Source organism: Chiloscyllium plagiosum, chromosome 2 (assembly GCF_004010195.1).
Source record: "Chiloscyllium plagiosum isolate BGI_BamShark_2017 chromosome 2, ASM401019v2, whole genome shotgun sequence".
Taxonomy (NCBI): domain Eukaryota; kingdom Metazoa; phylum Chordata; class Chondrichthyes; order Orectolobiformes; family Hemiscylliidae; genus Chiloscyllium; species Chiloscyllium plagiosum.
This window is the reverse complement of record NC_057711.1, coordinates 8,329,038-8,347,353: the sequence shown is the minus strand read 5'-3', so window position 1 is coordinate 8,347,353 and position 18,316 is coordinate 8,329,038. Positions and strand designations below refer to the sequence as shown.

Here is an 18,316-nt window from a genome sequence, read left to right as displayed (position 1 = left end):
GAAAGGTCACATAAGAGTCAAGCTGAAAGACATGGGTCAAATGTAGACCAGGTGAGAGTCGTAGAAACCCTAATGTGTAGAAGTAGGCCATTTGGCCTATCGAGTCCACACCAACCATCCGAAGGTCATCTTACCCAGACCCACACCCCTCACCTACCCTGCATTTCCCATGGTTAACCCACCTAGCCTGCACATCCCTGGACACTTGGGCAATTCAGCATGGCCAACCCACCTAACCTGCACAGCTTTGGATTGTGGGAAGAAACCATTGCACCCAGAGGAAACCCACACAGACGCAGGAGAATGTGCAAACTTCTCACAGTGACCTAAGGATGGAATCGATCTCCAGTCCCTGGTGCTGCGAGGAAACAATGCTAACCACTGAGCCACCATCAGAGAACATCCTGATTGAAACAGTTGAGTTTTTACAAAACGACACTGATAGTTTCATGGTCATGATTACTGAGACTGGCTTATAATTGCAAATTGAATTTAATTTCTATCCTTTGTCCTGGCCATATTTGAACCTGTGACCCTGGAGCATCATTCCTGGGCCTCTGATCCATTGACATTACGACTATGCCACTGTCATGAGATAACTGCCCCAAGTGAAAAAGTACTAGGGAAACTAATTGGGTTCTAGGATGAGTTACATTGTGGATTTTAAAGGTAGTAGCTACAGACAAAGTGAACGCACAGGAAGTCATCTTCAAGGAATCCTCAGCTTCTGGAAGAGTCCCAAAGGATTGCAAACCTGACATCATAACACCCTTTTTCAAACACAGAAGGAGGCAAAGAGCAAGCAACTATCAGCCAGTTAGTACAAGGCCTTTTGACTTGAATTGAATTTATTGTCATGTGTGACAAACACAGTGAAAAGCTTTGTCTTATTAACATCAGGGAAAATATTTTCAGCGTGGCAACTTGTAACGAATGATGTGCGATAGGGAACAGTACTGGGGGCAGCATTATTTTTAACAGATATTAATGACATGGGTGAGGACAGTGAATGCACTATAGCCAAGTTTGCAGATGAGACGGAAATAGGTCAGAAGTCAAGTGCTGAGAATGACTCAGTCTGTAAAGGGATATAGACAGGCTGCGTGACTTGGCAAAAAAATGGCAAAGGACATACAATTGGCAAGGTTATGCACTTTGAACCACAGCTAATGGAGATAAGGCAGGAAACTGGGGATTATCTGATTAGCCATGAGCTCATTGAGTGGCTGAGCAGACTCAATGGGCTGAAGGGCCTACGTCTGCTCCAACATTTGACGGTCTTGTTTCTCAATCGTCATTGTCTGGTCATCATCACATGGGAGCTTGTTGTGCATAAATTGACTCATGGCAAGGAATCACTGAAACTACAATATCAATGAGTTTCATCCCACCATCAGACTTACCATGGGCTACTCTTCAGAATCAGTCTCATTCTTGGACGCATGCATCTCCATCAAGGACGGACACCTCAGTACCTCACTCTACCGCAAACCCACGGACAACCTCACCATGTTACACTGCTCTAGCTTCCACCCTAAACATATTAACGAAGGCAGCCCCTAGGAACAAGCCCTGGATTGTCAGTTCCTGGGTACTCCTCTGGTACATGGGCTCATGTTGTCCACGTGCTCTTTCAGACCTAGACGGAAAATTGTAGGGAAAGAAATTAATGAGGGGAATCCTGTTGTAAATCACCCTCTAGCTTCATGACATGGTCCAGTGAGATTAGATGTGTTTGATTAACCCACTATTCCCATCATTGCTGGATTAATTATCAATTAGGTATGTTTTCTAATCTCGTGGTTAATGTGTCTTTAGTGAAATCTTTGATCTATAAATTACTTAGATAGTAATGGTATTTTGCTTTTGAGTACATGACATTCCCAGTTCAGTGGTAGAGTCAGTAGGATTCTGCAAAGCCAGGAATGATAATTGTGGTTCATTCAGCTGTTCCCGGAAAGAAAACATGTTGTAGTCAGATATTCAGGAGACCATTTGGCATGTGTGACAGAGAAAGACAATGTGTGTGAGAGTCAGAATGCGTGTGAGAGAAAATGAGTGCATATGTATGTGTGAATGAGAGAATGAGTTTGTATGTACGCAAGAGAAAGTGTGTGTCTGTGAGAGAAAGAGTGTGTTTGTGTGTGTGTACGAGAGAGAGAGAGACTGTGTGTGTGTGTGTACAAGAGAGAGACTGTGTGTGTATATGTGTGTGTGTGAGAGAGAGATTTTCTGCTTTTTCCTTATAATTTATTTGTAAGAACAAGAGAGACAAGAGAGTTTTGGAAGGAAAGGCAAGGGCCTAAACGAATGCTGTGGAACTGCCTCGCTAGCAGCTGGTGAAAACTTCATTCAGTTCATAAAATCTCAGATTAACCTCAATGATCATCACCATAAACGTATGGTCGATTGCTGAAGAAAACCCCATCTGGTTCACTGATGCCATCCTTACCTGGTCTGCCCCCCCCCACGCGACTCCAGACCCACAGCAATGAGGTTGAAGCTTGTGGCATTGTGTTAGGGCAGTTAGAGATGGGCATGCCCTAGTCACCTTGCATTTGTGGGAGACAGGGGGCAGTGGTGTTGTGGTAATGTCATGTGACTACTAATACAGAGACCCATGCCATATTTTTGGGGGATGGGGTCCAATCACACCACGGTAACCGGTGGAATTAAATTCAATGTCTGAAACCTGGAACTGACAGCTGCTCTCAGCAATGGCCATTGGATTGCTTGTAAAAACCCATCTGGTTTGGTATGCCCTCGAAAGAGGTAAATCTGCTGCCCAGTCTTACAGTAATGTGTTAACTCTGAACTGAGTGGCAGCTCAGCAAAGATAAGCACAAATCCACTGGTGGTGATCAGGTGGACACTTAACCTTCCTGTCTGAGATCAAAGAGTCCTCCAGGTATCCTCCTACATGGAGAATAATCAATCTGTTCAGATGTGGGAATATGTGAAGTTGTTCATTGCAAGGGAGAACAAGAGGACAGAGTATTATTTAAATGGTGAAGAACTACAGAAAGCTGCAACACCAAAGCGATGGGAGGTACCTGTGCACGAAGCACAGAAAGCTAGCACACACACGCAGTAGGGAATCAGGAAGGCGAATGGAATGTTGGGCCTTATTTCAAAGGGGTTGGAGTTATCAGAGTAAGGAGGTCTACAAGGTGCTGGGGAGGCCACATCTGGGAGTACTGTGAGCAGTTTGTCTCCTTTTTACGGGAAGATTTCATTGGAGACTGTCTAGCGAAGGTTCACTACAATGATCCCTGATGTAGAGGGATTGTCTTCTGAGTAAAAGTTAAACAGTTTGGGATTCTACTCACTGGAGTTTAGAAGAATGAGAGTTGATCTCATATCGAATTCTTTGACAGGGTAAATGCTGAGAGGATGTTTCCCCTCAGGGGAGGGTCTAGGACCAAAGGGCATGGTCTCAGAATTAAAGGCACACCAATTTAAGACTGAGATGGGGAAGGAGCATCGTCTCTCAGAGGGTTATGAACATTTGGATCTCCTGGCCACAGAGAGCTGTCAGGCAAAGAGTCCCTGTAAGGCTGAGCGAGATAGACTTTTGGTCAGTCGGGAAATCGAGGGTAACAGAGAAAGGACAGGAAAGTGGACATGAGGAGTGTCGGATCAGCCATGAGCCAACTGAATGGCGCAGCAGGCTCGAGGGGCCGAATTGCCTGTTCCAGTCCTGGTCTGAAAGCAGCCTGCAGCAGCATGGTAGGGCCTGGGCTGTGGGGCTGTCAGAAGGATGTGGAGGAAGATGTTCAGGCCCTACTGAACTTGGCTTAGTACAGACTCTGACCAGTCCAGGCTGATGCTTCGATGTAGCCCTGAGGGAAATGCTGGGTTGTTGGTCATTCTCACTCCAAGCTGAAGTGTGAAAGCATGTTCCTGCCTTGGTAGTTCAAGTTGACGTCATCCTATATTCCTAACGAATTCCCCGACCAACACTCCTCCCTTAACTGACATCTGCAAATCACATAGATTAATTAACTCAGTCATGTGCCTCTTCTCCCTCCACCCTTGCTGGGATCTTGCTGTGCATAACTTAGTTGCTGTACCTGGCTCTTATTTAAAATCAGGATCTCTAGAATGTCATGTGGGTAGATTCAGGTGCATGGGGTTTTTTTCATGAAGAAAATCAACATGTCATTTTAAAAGGTTCTGAAGATGTCTTCTGAAACATTTCCCCCCATTTTGCAGTGACCTGTTTATTAAGCTGTACTTGGCTGCTATGGCAATCTTCCAAACCATTTCTTTCCCTTAATTCTCGGGACTCTGACTGCACTCTGTTTTCCTGGATCGAATTTCACCAAATATCACAAGAATGACTATTCTGTTTTCAGCAACGTCAACTAAATTTAGCAACACCAGGGGTTACTGCAAAAGGAGATTAGCTGCCAACGCAAGGATTTTTTTTTGCAGTGGGAATATATTTCAGTAATTACTCCTGTTCCCCTTTGTTTTTAACCTAAACAGATTCTTGCAAGTAAGTTGTATCTGATTCAAGGTTTTCTCCCTCATTTTAACTCGCCTGCTTCTCCAGTTTTGGTCAACTTGCGGTTTCTCACACATTGGATGACAAGTAATATGAATGATTTGGAGGTGCTGGTGTTGGGGTGTACAAAGTTAAAAATCACACAACACCAGGTTATAGTCCAACAAGTTTATTTGGAAGCACTGGCTTTCGGAGCGCTGCTCCTTCATCGGGTGGTTGTGGAGAATAAGATCGTAAGACACAGAATTTATAGCAAAAGTTTACAATGTGATGTAACTGAAATTAAATATTGGAAAAGATCTGGATTGTTTGTTAAATCTCTCATCTTTTAGAATAAACTTGTTGGTTTCAATCTTTTCTTTTGTAAATCGCAGAACTTTTTTAAAGTTACATTCTCAAGTGAACTTTAACAATTGGTGTCATGTCGGCCCAGATGATACATTTAAGGTGTGAGGTGCCCTGGGTGAGACTGTCTGTGCTCCAATGTTCAGACTGATTCTAATCTAAAAAACGGATTTACAGAATCTTACACGGATTCATGCAGCTTTTGAGCAAAATAAAATGTAATCCTGCTAGTACAATTACGCTGCAGGCAAGGATGCCCTGAGGCATGGTACATTGGCGAAACCGAGCAGAGACTACAGCAACGGATGAATGGGCACCGCACAACAATCAAAAGACAGAGTGTTCCCTCCCAGTCAGACATACACGCACATGCACACGCACATACACACACACAAACACACATACACACACATACACACACACACTCACATACACACACACTCACACACACACACACACACACATACGTACACACACACACTCCTACACACAGACTCCTACAGATATACTCATGCAGACCCACTGTCATACACAAGCTCTCTCATACGCTCATACCTACATACCGACACTCACACCCACACAAGCACCCTCTCACAGACTTATACCCCTTTACACTCACACTCACACACATACACAGAGTCTCTCACAGACACTCATAACACCCACACAAACAAACAAGCATACATACATACAAAAGCTTGTGGGGTGAATTTGTACTTGCAGAATTACATTTTACTTTTGTCAAAAACTGCATGAATCCATGTAAGATTCTGTAAATCCATTTTTTAGATTAGAATCAGTCTGACCATTGTGGCATAGACAGTCTCACACAGGGCAGCTCACACCTTCCATACATTATCCGAGCCGACACGGCACCAATTGTTAAAGTTCACTTGAGAATGTAACTTTTAAAAAGTTCTGCAATTTACATATGAAAGAACCGAAACCAACATGTTCATTCTAAAGGATGAGAGATTTAACAAACAATCCAGATCTTTTTCAATATATAATTTCAGTTACATCACACTGCAACCTTTTGCTATAAATCCTGAGTCTTACAATCTTACACTCCACAACCATCTGATGAAGGAGCAGCACTTCGAAAACTAGTGCTTCCAAATAAACCTGTCAAGAAATGAATGTAGTTTTAATAATCCCTTCAACTCGATGAAGGAATAACTTCAGCCAAACCATTGAAATTATTCTTTGTCCCCTCTTGTACCATCCTCATAAGCAGCGAACTCCAGATCATTATGCAAACCATGTCCATCCCACAATCCTCCATCTTTTGCCAAACACCTGAAACCTATCACCTAGTCTTTTTACCATCACCTAATTTGAGTGGATTTCCTTGTCATAACCAAATCTCCCTCCAATCTCTTGTCTTCCAAGAAGAATAAGCCTAGCATTTCCTAAGTCACCTTGTAACTAAGCCTGCCAATCCCAGGAGCCTTTCTGATAAACCTTCTCAGCAGCCTCTCAAGAAATGTCACCTTCTGGGCCTGTTTCCACACTGTAAGTAATCTAATCTAATCTAAGTCACCTTGTAACTAAGCCTGCCAATCCCAGGAGCCTTTCTGATAAACCTTCTCAGCAGCCTCTCAAGAAATGTCACCTTCTTCCCAAAGTGTAGTGACCAGTTGTTCAGCAGAGCTACAACAAACAGCCTAGCTCTCATCACCCAGGTACTCCTATATGGAGGCTCACAGTTGAGTCAAGCTCCCAAACAAAGTAGCAGCAGCAGTAGACCATTCAGTCCGTCAAGTCTGCTGCACCATTCGGTGAGGTCAAGGCTGATCTGATCATCCTCAACTCCATTTTCCTGCTTTATCCCCTTGAACCTTTGATTCCCTTACTGATTAAAGATCTCTTTCAGCCTTGAATATGTTGAATGACCCAGTCTTGACAGCCCTCAGCAGTAAAGAATTCCACAGACTCACTACTGCCTGAGATAAGAAATTCCCCCTCTCATCTTAAATGTGTAACCCCTTACTCTGAGATCATGCCCTTTTGCTCCTAGACTCTCCCACAAATGAAACAACCTCTTCACACCTACCCAGTCAGGTCCCCTAAGAATCTGTATATTTCAAGAATGTTGCTTTTCATTCTACATTCCAATGAGTACAGGGCATCTTATCATTTAGTTAATCCAACTATATTACCTCAGCGCTCTGCACAGATTCACAACTCTCGGAGAGAAGCAATTCCTCCTCATCTGTCTTAGATACACAACTTCTTATTCTGAGATTATACCCTCAGATCCAAGTTGAGAACTTGGAACTCAAAATTCACAGTACATTGGACCAGGCCCTAATTTAGCATGTCAGAAACCCTAATGATACCACTGTAACAGTGTATGTTTATCTGTGGGACAGCGTTGACATTCATAAAAGATGTTAAGCAACATTTCATTAAAAACAGGAGTATTTAAATACCAGATGTTGTTGGAGTTCCTGCTAATCTTTTCAGCAGCTGGGCAAAGTGAAAAATTCACTGCTGATGGCCTGATCAACAATTTGAAGAGGGAGAACTGAAACAAATATATTGCTTTCAATCTGAGGGAAAGTCTCTAGAGCCCTTTCAAAATCAAAGGATCCCTACAAGCCATCAAGCCCACACTGACCCTCTGAAGGGCATCCCTCTCAGACTCACCCCACTAACCCGATCCCTGTAACCCTGCATTTCCCACAGCTAATCCATCTACCCTGTACACTGTGGGCAATTGAGCCTGGCCAATCCACCTAACCTGCACATCTTTGGACTGTGGGAGGAAACCGGAGCACCCGGAGGAAACCCACGCAGAGCGTGTGCAAATTCCACACAGACAGTTGCCCAAGAGTGGGATTGAACCCGGGTCCCTGGTGCTGTGAGGCAGCAGTGCTAACCACGGTGCCACTGTGCCATCTCAAGAGTGGCATCTAGAAAGTACAATATGAAACGGCAGTGGAGGTTGCTGAGACACGTAGGAGAACACGGAAGTACAATGGAGATGGATGATCCAAAAAAGAAAATGCATGGTGCAGGAGTCAGGCCATCTCTGTGGGACATTGGAGTGGGGGAGGAGAGGGGCTGGTGGCATTGCCATGGGAACAGACTGCAGCTGGCAGCCATGGCTAGTCATACCTCGAGGCCTCCATGCCAAGGTAAGGAAGTAGTGGGGCAGAGGGGCTTCCACAGTGGTGGGGAGTTGGGGCAGACGTTAATGGCCCACCTCCTCCAGAAGGAGTTAGATATCATTCTTGGGGCTAAAGGATGTGGGGGAGAAAGCAGGAACAGGAGACCAAGTTGGATGGTCAGTCATGGTCATATCAAATGATGGGTCAGGCTTGAAGGGCCGAATGGCCTACGTCTATTCCTGTTTTCTATGTTTCTATTTCTGCAACAAGCAGTGGTCTGCTGCGGTGAGATGGATGTTGTATTTAAATGAGAGTGTTTGAGGGATAAGGCCAGGGCACTGGGCAGGACCTGACTGATTTTCTTTGAGATAGTGGGCTGCTTCTTCTTCCCGGCTATAGTCTTGGCTTAACGCTCCATTGAAAATCTGATGTCTGCAGCAACGCCCCACTACCATTGAACCTTTACTGAGTTTAATTAAAAAGAAAGTTTCTGTTCCCAGTACCTGACAAGCTCAGCAATGGATGATTGCTGGTGTCTCTCTGTTCATCTGTTTTTCAGTGACGCCTCGTTCCTCCTCCTCCTCCTCCAAGGGTGAAAGCTGGTGCCCTGATGTCTGCTTCCTGCAGTATTGTTTCATACTCTCATTCTGTTACCCATCAACTGCCATCTTTATAATGAAACGTCAGCCTAACTTTCCCACATAAGATGCCTTAACTTGCAACTTCCAAAAAAACAAGAAAACCAATCTGAAGTGAAAGCTACTGGGCGAGTTTCAGAAGGATTTGGAATTCTAAAGAATGTTTGTTTTTTTCTCGCAAGTGCTCCCTACAGTCCAAGCATGCAATCTTCAGAAGGCTTCCAATATCCCCCTTGGAGCAATCCCATTGACTGATGAGGGGACAGAAGGAAATGCTTGGCTGGATGAGTTCATTGCTGAAAAATGTGTTGCTGGAAATGCGCAGCAGGTCAGCCAGCATCCAAGGAGCAGGAGAATCGGCGTTTCGGGCATAAGCCCTTCTTCAGGAATGAGCCTGGATGAGTTCATTGTCCAGATTATAGAATAATGAAAGAAACATGCTCTCAGCCCTCTCCTCAACCCCATTTCTCCAATTGTACCCTCAATCTTCCTCCCATTTGTTTTTTTCTACCATTGCGCTCTCCATTGATCCCGTGGCTTGATGGTAATGGTTGAGTGGGGTATATACCGGCACAGGAGGTTACACATTGCACGGGAGTACAATTCTGCTGCTATTGATGGCCCACGGTGCCTCATGGATGCCCAGTCTTAAGGTGCTAGATCGGTTTGAAGTCTGTCCCACTTAGCATGGTGATAGTGCCACACTGCACGATGGAGGTTATTCTCAATGTGAAAGCATGACTGCCTCCATAATGTCGGTGTGGTGTCACTCCTACCAATACTGGCATGGACAGATGCATCTGCAGCTGGCAGGTTGGTGAGGTTGTGATCAAATATGTCTTTCCATATTGTTGGTTCCCTCACCACCTGCTGCACAGCCAGTCTAGCAGCTATGTTCTTGAGGACCCAATCCAACTCGATCAATAGTAATGCTGTTGAGCCACTCTTGGTGACGGACATTGAAAACCCCCACCCTGTGTCCTCGCCATCGTCACTGCTGTTCAACTTGAAGGTGCTCTGCTTCATCATATTGATATGGACGGCAGGAGGTTTCTTTGTTGATGTTCGACCTGAAGACATGAGACTTCATGAGATCCAGCATCAATGTTTAGGACTCCCAGGGCAACTCCTCTCCTCCCCCCCCCCTGCTGTGCTGCCACCTCTACCAGGTGTGTCCTGCTAGTGTGCCAGGGCATATCCAGGGATGGTGGTGCCTGGGGCAATGTCTGTGAGGTATAATTCCATGAGTATGACTGTGTCAGGCTGGTGCTTGACTAGTCTGTGAGACAGCTCTCTCAATTTTGGCCCTCGCCCCGGATATCAGGGAGGAGAAGGCTGCAGGGTCGATAGGACAATGTGTGTTGTCAATGCTCAGTAGTGTGTTTGCTTTCAGTCCTTCTGTGGTTAGTAACAGCTCAGTCCCTGATCAGTCTATTTCAGAGGACAGTTATGAGTCAGCCACATTGCTGTGTGTCTGGAGTGACCTGCAAATGGAGTATAAAAACTTCCTTCCCCTAAATGAGATTAGGATTTTCTAAAAATTGACAGCATTTACATATTGATCATTAGATATATTATCGCAGACTTCACCATCTGCCCATGGTGGGATGCAGACCCATGTCGGCAGGGTAACACCATTCTTACGTGAACTTATTGAGAAACACCAATGACGTGCCTGTCACTTCCGAGATCCAGAGCTGTTGTCCCACTTTCCACACCCAACCTTGGATAATGGCATCAGGTTGGGTGGAATTTAATACAGTCTCCAACATTAACCCTTTCAGAACTGTCACTTTCTCCAACATCATGCAGTCATCAGCGAGTGAGAGGTAGTTTCCTTACCCATCAGAGACACTTGCGTCCCAAAATCATGTTGCACACCAGCCCCAACTATCCCTTTATGAGCTAGACCCCTGTGTGTAAAGACAAAAGTTCCCTTTATGAAGTTGAATGGAACTTGAAAGGGTTCAGAAAAGATTTACAAGGATGTTGCCAGGGTTGGAGGGTTTCAGCTATATGGAGACACTGAATAGGCTGGGGCTGGAGCATCAGAGGCTGACGGGTGACCTTCTAGAGGTTTATAAAATCATAAGAGGCATGAATAGGGTAAATAGACAAAGTCTCTTCCCTGGGGCGGGGGAGTCCAGAGCTAGAGGGCATAAGTTTAAGGTGAAAGGGGAAAGATTTAAAAGGGACCTAAGGGGTAACTTTTTTCATATAGAGTGTGGTGCATGTATGGATTGAGCTGCCAGAGGAAGTGGTGGAGGCTGGTACAATTGCAACATTTAAAAGACATCTGGATGGGTATATGAATAGGAAGGGTTTGGAGGAATAGGGGCTGGATGCTGGCAGGTGGGACTAGATTAGTTTGGGATATCTGGTCGACATGGACAAGTTGGACTGAAAGGGTCTGTTTTGGTGCTGTACATCTCTATGACTCTATGACTGTAAGTGTGAGTTGTTTGCAAATACAGGCCCAGGCAGGGATACCAGCCTGAGAAATACTCTTCCCAATGTCCAGACTGACTGCAATCTTGGAGAACAATCATTTTCAAATCCTCCTTAACTGGATACAGTACTCTTCTGTGGGCTACGAAAACTGCACCTGGATGATTCATTTAGCACGAGTGAAAAATTACATTCCTTCACATTATAGCCTTGGATACTCTTACCTCGCAGAACTTAATTTAAGGATATTAACCTGACTTTATGATGAGCATGGCATCCTATTAATGTTGAAAATGTTTCCACATTCCTGTTTGCAAAAGAAATATTTTCCTTTGTGTAGTGTTCACTGAACAGCCCTGTGCCTCCTGACCTATTTTGCCTCCTGGTTCACCGATGTCTCAATTGGTAAAATTCTCCCTTTTACCTGCGCCTCTCCCCTCCCATCTCAATCAAGTCCTCCGGCCTTAAAGCCCTCCTCCATTATAGTACCTTAATGCCTTCCCGGTTGCAATGCTTCCACAATTAGTGGCCATGCCTTTAGTTTCCATTGTCCCAAGCTTGAGAATGACCAAGAGATGTCTCTCTCAACAATAAGGGTGCATTCATTGTGAACGTGTGTGTGTGCGCATCATGATGAGCTGACTCACCAGCCAAGTCTCCATGTCTGCCAACAGCCATTTTATCATCTGGCTCCTCCTTAAACAGCGATGGTGGGGGGTGGTGCAAAGTGTGATGAGACATAGAAGCACAGAAAACAGGAGTAGGAGTAGGCCATTTGGCCCTTTGAACCTGCTCACCCATTCAATATGACCGTGGCTGATCAACCAACTCAGTGCCTCTTCCACCTTTCTCCCACATTCCTTTTGATCCCTTTAGCCGTTAGAACTACACCTTATTCCTTCTTGAAGGAGTAAGGGCAGCACAGTGGCTCAGTGGCTAGCACTGCTGCCTCATAGCGCCAGGGACCCAGGTTCGATTCCACCTTCAGGTGCTGTCTGTGTGGAGTTTACACATTCTCCCCGTGTCTGCGTGGGTTTCCTCCAGGTGCTCCGGTTTCCTCCCACAGTCCAAAGATGTGCAAGTTAGCTGAATTGGCCATGCAAGTTTAAGTCAGACCAAAGAGTGCCTTCCACTGAGTTGCTGATCTTCCAGGTGCAGTCAATGGTTGTCACGGTGTGTGTCTCGAGGAACAGAATGTAGAGCACCAAGGCCGGTGACACAGAACTGTTTGGGATGAACTTGGGCAAAAGACCTGAATCTCTTTCCAGCCATCTTTTGCAAAGGCACATTCCAGAAGGAGATGGGGAATATCTGAGGAGTGGGACTTGAACTCCCAAATGTCAAACACATGGGCAAGCCTACTCTCTACTGAGTCATGGTGGATCACACCACAGCCTGCTCCAGCAGGTCAACATAGAGTCATAGGGATGTACAGCACAGAAACAGACCCTTTGGTCCATTTCGTTCTTGCTGACTTGATATCCTAACTTAATCTGGTCCCATTTGCTAGATTTGGGCCCATATCCCTCTAAACCCTTCCTATTCATATACCCATCCAGATGCCTTTTAAATGTTGTAATTGTACCAGCCTCCACCACTTCCTCTGGCAGCTCATTCCATACACCCACCTCCCTCTGTGTGAAAACGTTGCTCTTTCAGTCCCTTTTAAATCTTTCCCCTCTCACTTTAAACCTATGCCCTCTAGTTCTGGACTCCCCCACCCCCCAGGAAAAAGACCTTATCTATTTACCCTATCCATGCCCCTCATGGTTTTATAAACCTCTATAAGGTCACCCCTCAGCCTCCGACGCTCCAGGGAAAACAGCCCCAGCCTGTTCAGCCTCTCCCTGTAGCTCAAACCCTCCAACCCTGGCAACATCCTTGTAAATCTTTTCTGAACCCTTTTAAGTTTCACAACATTCTTCTGATAGGAAGGAGACCAGAATTGCACACAGTATTCCAAAAGTCACCTAACCATGTACAGCGACAACATGACCTCCCAACTCCTGTACTCAATACTCTGACTAATAAAGGAAAGCATACCAAATGCCTTCACATTGCAAATCTGACCAGAAAACCAAGAATATTTTCAAAATACTCAGCAAAGTCAGTCAGCCGCTGTGAAAGTCATTGGTAAAGTTCGCTTTGAAGACCTTTTGGTCAGTCCTACAATGATTGGCCAAGTGAACCACGAAAGTACTTCCTGTCTCTTATTTAATGTCCTGAAAACATTTGACAATGGCTCAAACATCCAACCCGTTAATTCGAAGTTAGGACATCTGCCCTGTGTGAGACCTTGGCAGATTAGGAACATAGGAAAATAACTAAACTATTCAATCCATCAAGCCTTCCCCACTATTCATTACAATCATGGACTACTCTATTACAGTCACTTTGGCCAGAAGAGTAGACAAGTCGAGTATTATTTATACGGAGAACGACTGCAGAATTCTGAGGTGCAGAGGGATCTGGGTGTTCTAGAGTAGGAGACCCAAGAAGTTAGTATGTAGGTATAGCAAGTGATTAAGAAAGGTCATGCGAAACTATCCTTGATTACAAGAAGTGAACGTCAAAACAAGGAGGCAATGCTGCAGTTATCCAGAGAATTGATGAGACCACATCTCAAAACTGTGCTCAGCTTTGATCTCCTTATTTAAGAAATGATATTCATGAATCAGAGACGGTAAGGAGGAGGTTTACTAGGTTGACACCTGGAATGAGCAGGTTTTATCGTGAAGATAGTTTGGGCAGGCTTGCTCCTATTCACTGGAGTTTAGAAGGGGGAGAGGTGATTTGATTGAAGTGTATAAGGTCCTGAATGATCTTGACTAGGAGGATGTGGAAAGGATGTTACCTCTTGTAGGTCGGTTAGTATATCTTAAAATGAGGACTCACTCTTTCAGGACAGAGATGAGGGGTGCAATTTTCTCTGACAATTGTGAAACTTTTGGAACCCCTCGTCTTAAAAGGCATTGAATATTTTTTAAGGCAAAGGTAGATCGTTTTTTATCAGACAGAAGGGTCAAAGGTCAATGGGAATGTGGAATTGGGAAAAAAATGTGGAACTCAAATAAATGAACTGTGATCTCATTAAATGGTGTAGCAGGCTCGAGGGGATGAGCTGCCTATTCTGATCCTATTTCATGTGTTTGCATTAAAATGCTAAATAAATGCACAGATGTCAGGACTTTTTCTGACATTCAGTGATATCAACTCCATTTAAAATGCAGGAGATCAAATCTGAATGGATAGTGGGAGGACAGTGTATAATACCAAAAACAGGTGGCCAATATATTTAAGTACAGTCTGGACTTTCTCATCTCAGTTTAAAGTTTCTAAAGCGCTCTACTCTTCATCTCTGGCCTCCTGCTCTATGCTGAGATGAGAAAAGGGTTGGTGTCTAGAACTCGGTGCAGTGTTCTGTTAGGGAGCGGGATGGGCCATTTCTTTACCTTCTAGTTCATTCCTTTCTCACTCTTGCTGCAAAAAAAACATGTTGCCCTTTACATAATAAAGTGAAGTGGGATGGTTACGATCGTTTCAATGATTGTGAATGATACACACTGCTGTTCTGTGCGTCGGTGGTTGAAGGAGTGGATGTTTGTGGATATGGTGCCAGTCAAGCGGGTTGCTTTGTCCTGGATGGTGTCAAGCTTTTTGGGCGTTGTTGGAGCTGCACCCATCCAGGCAAGTGGGGAGTGTTCCATCACACTCCTGACTTATGACCTTTGGGTTTGGGGTGTCAGGAGGTGAGTTCCTCACTGCAGGATTCCTAACTTCTGACCTGCTCTTGTAGCCACTGTGTTTTTATGATGAGTCCAATTCAGTTTCTGAACAATGATAACCCCACTTCACAGGATGTTGATGGTGTGGGACTTGGAGATGGTAATACTATTTGACAAAGCCTTTGCTGTTACAGGTACAGATATTCTTGCAGGGTATGAATCCTGCTTGGTGGAATGCTTGGTTTCCTCTACATTATATCAAAGCAGGTGTTATTTTGAAGAGAAACCCTCTCCACTCGCACAAGAGTATCATCAATCATATTTCCTAGCTTTGTTTCTTGGATGATAAATGTTCTCCAATGTCTGATTTATTGTAGTTTTGTAGATTCATTGTCAGATTGCACAAGTTGGATGTTTTACAAGTTCCACATCTGTTCCGTCCTCATAACTCTCCAATTATTGCCGATCTTGTCAGGAACATTCAATATTTATCAATTAAGGAAAAAATACTTATTTTGGCAAAGTTGGCGTTATTTTGATTATGGTGGCAGGGTTCCCTGAGCACTGATTCCATCTCTCTCTCTCTCTCTCTCTCTGTCTGTCTCACATGCACTCTCTCTCACTCACACTTATTCTCTCTCTTTCTCTCTCTCTCTCTGTCACTCACACACCCTCTCTCTCTCTCTCTCTCTCTCTCTCTCTGTCTCTCTCTCTCTCTCTCTCTCTCTCTCTCTCTGTCTTTCTCTCCCTCTCTCTCAAGGCTGAACCAGACTCTTTACAACCTCCCAGTCCCTGGTTGACTCTCTGCCAACTTCTAAACCACCAAAAAGGCCACCTCCATCGAAACCTTCATCCACGCTTTTCACTACATCCAACTATTCAATGTTCCGCTGCTTCACTGCTCAGACCAAATTGTCCCCACCCCACCCCTGCATCCCGGTACCAGTTAACTCGCATTGGTTCCCATTGCAGGGAGGGATGCTCACTCAATGGCATTGCTCACTATGTATGTAATTCCAGGCTGGGGTCATGAGTTCAAATCCCACTATTGCAGCTGGTGGAATCTAAATTTAATTAATAAATATGGAATTTGAAAGCTGGAAAGCATGCCAACTATCATTTTTCATTTAAAAATTATAGAAAATCTGGTTTATTAACATGCTTTCTTTTTGTTAGTCCATGGGATATAGGAGACACTGGCAAGGCCAGCATTTATTGCCTACCCCTAATTGCCCAGTTAAGAGGGTCAACCACATTGCTATGGCTCTGGAGTCAGGTACAGGCCAGAGCTCCTTCCTTGAAGGGCATTAGTGAACCCAATGGGTTTGTCCAACAATGGTTGCCGGGAGGTTAGCTTCTATTTCCAGATTTTCATTATGTTCAAGTCTCCTCCCTCAGCTGTGGTGGGATTCAAACACAGTTCACTAGAGCGATATCCTGGGGTTATGGATTACTAGTCCAGAGATATTACCACTAGGCCACTACCATCCTTGGGTAGAAGTCAATTGTCCTTATCTGGTCTGGCCTACGTGTGACTCCAGACCTACATCAGTGTGGTTAGCCCTACAAAGTGGCTGAGCAGTCTCTGCCCAAGGGTGATTAGGGATGAGCAACACCTACTAATCTGACCAATGACATCCACACCCCATGAAAGAAAAATGGAAACCACCCTGAAAATGCTCATACTTGTGTTCAAATCTCTCCATGATCTTGGCAACCTCCTTGAAAGATAAAATGGTCAAATGAGGTCCTTCTGTGCTATATGATTGTGACTCAGTAACCTAACCACTATATTCCCAAGCTTTCAATTCTCTAAATCCCTTTCCAGTGCTTGCACCTTTGCATACATAATCAGTCTTTTTTTAAATATGGCTAGTTACGCTGGTAACATTTTTTCCACCAAAGCTCATTTTGACTGAAGTGGTCTCTGGTGGCGCAATGCCATCATGGAATTCCACAACAAACCTCACCACAAACTGGTAACCTGGTCAAGCAACTGAACACGTTCAGAAAATGATGGTGGGATTTTCCATAAAAGACATGTCTGCCTCGTTTTCTTAACCCTTTCCTATCAATGTTTAAAACGGGAAAGGGAAAGACAAGGAATGCTTCCCTAAAACCTCAGCTGTTTCAAGTTGGGGTCCATCTTTTTTCTCTAATCGTGGTCACACGGTTTCCCAAGGGATTGGTGACTTTATAAAATAAGAACAAGAGAAATAGGAGCAGGAGTAGGCCATTCAGCCCATCATGCCTGCTCTGCCATTGGTGTTGGCTAATCTGACTGTTCCCTCAACTCCACACACCTGCCTGACCCCAAAATCCTTGACTCTCTTGTCCATTAAAATTCTGGCCAATTGAATATATTCAAATATATTCCACTGCTTGCTGGAGAAAATTCCAAAGGTTAATGTTCCTTTGGTGGAAGAAATTCCTCCTTATCTCCAACCAGAGATCCCTAATTTTAAACTGTTCTGTCTCGTTCTAATTCCCCGTCCAACAGGAAATTTCTCCCCTGTATCCAGTCCCATCCACTCAGAATCCTACATATTTCAATAAGATCACCTCTCATTTTCCTAAGTTCTTAATAACCTTGGGCTGAAATTGCTCAATGTCAATGATAAGGGTGCTATTTCATACCATGTAACAGCTTGATGAATCTTCCCTGAACTGTTTCCGCTGTAAGTCTAGATTAGAGTTGTGCTAGAAAAGCACAGCAGGTCAGGCAGCATCCGAGGAGCAGGAAAATCGACGTTTCGGGCAAAAGCCCTTCATTCCTGATGAAGGGCTTTTGCCCGAAATGTCGATTTTCTTGCTCTTCGGATGCTGCCTGACCTGCTGTGCGTTTCCAGCACCACTCTAATCTAGACTCTGGTCTCCAGCATCTGCAGTCCTTGTTTTTGCCTAGCAAGCTTCCACAGTCAATCAGACCATCACCCTTTCTGATATCAATTAAGTCAAAGGCACTAGGATCTCCCCTGGGCATTCTGGAATCATTCTTTTAATTCATTTGTCGCACATGGGTGTGGCTGACTGGGCCAACATTTACTGCCCGTCCCTAGATTCCCCTTGAGGAGGTGGTGGTGAGCTGCCTTCTTGAACTGCTGCAGTCCGGCAACGTCATGGGACCTTTTGCAGTGGCCCCAAAAGGCACTGCTTAACGTCTCTGATCTGAAAGGCCACACCTCTGACAGTGCAGCACTACCCTCGGTACTGTGCTGCAGTGACAGCCCTGGTTTCATGCTCAGGCCCTGGACTGGGACTTGAACCTGGAACCATATGACTCTGAGGCGAGAGTGCTGACCACAACGTCTCAGTCAAAGAGGGGCTTAAAGCCCCTTGGAGGGAGGAGGGGGGGTGGTGAGGATTGGGAGTTGGGTTGGCGGTTGGGGGGAGGGGGCTGTTGGAGGAGGCGGCTCAAGCCGATAGATAACCATTTTCCAATCCAAACTAGTGTGTTCCAAGTTGGGCCCAGAGACACTAGCAAATAGGAACACTAGCCAGTGTGGGGAAACCACATGTCTTAGGGCCCCGCCA

At 44.9% G+C, this 18,316-nt stretch overlaps 1 protein-coding gene across 1 annotated transcript in view; it reads left to right on the top strand.

The window, feature by feature from the left end:
• The window catches only part of palld (palladin, cytoskeletal associated protein), a 462,346-nt gene that overhangs the window by 345,667 nt on the left and 98,363 nt on the right, over positions 1 to 18,316 (top strand). The gene's annotated exons all lie outside the window — the stretch shown is intronic.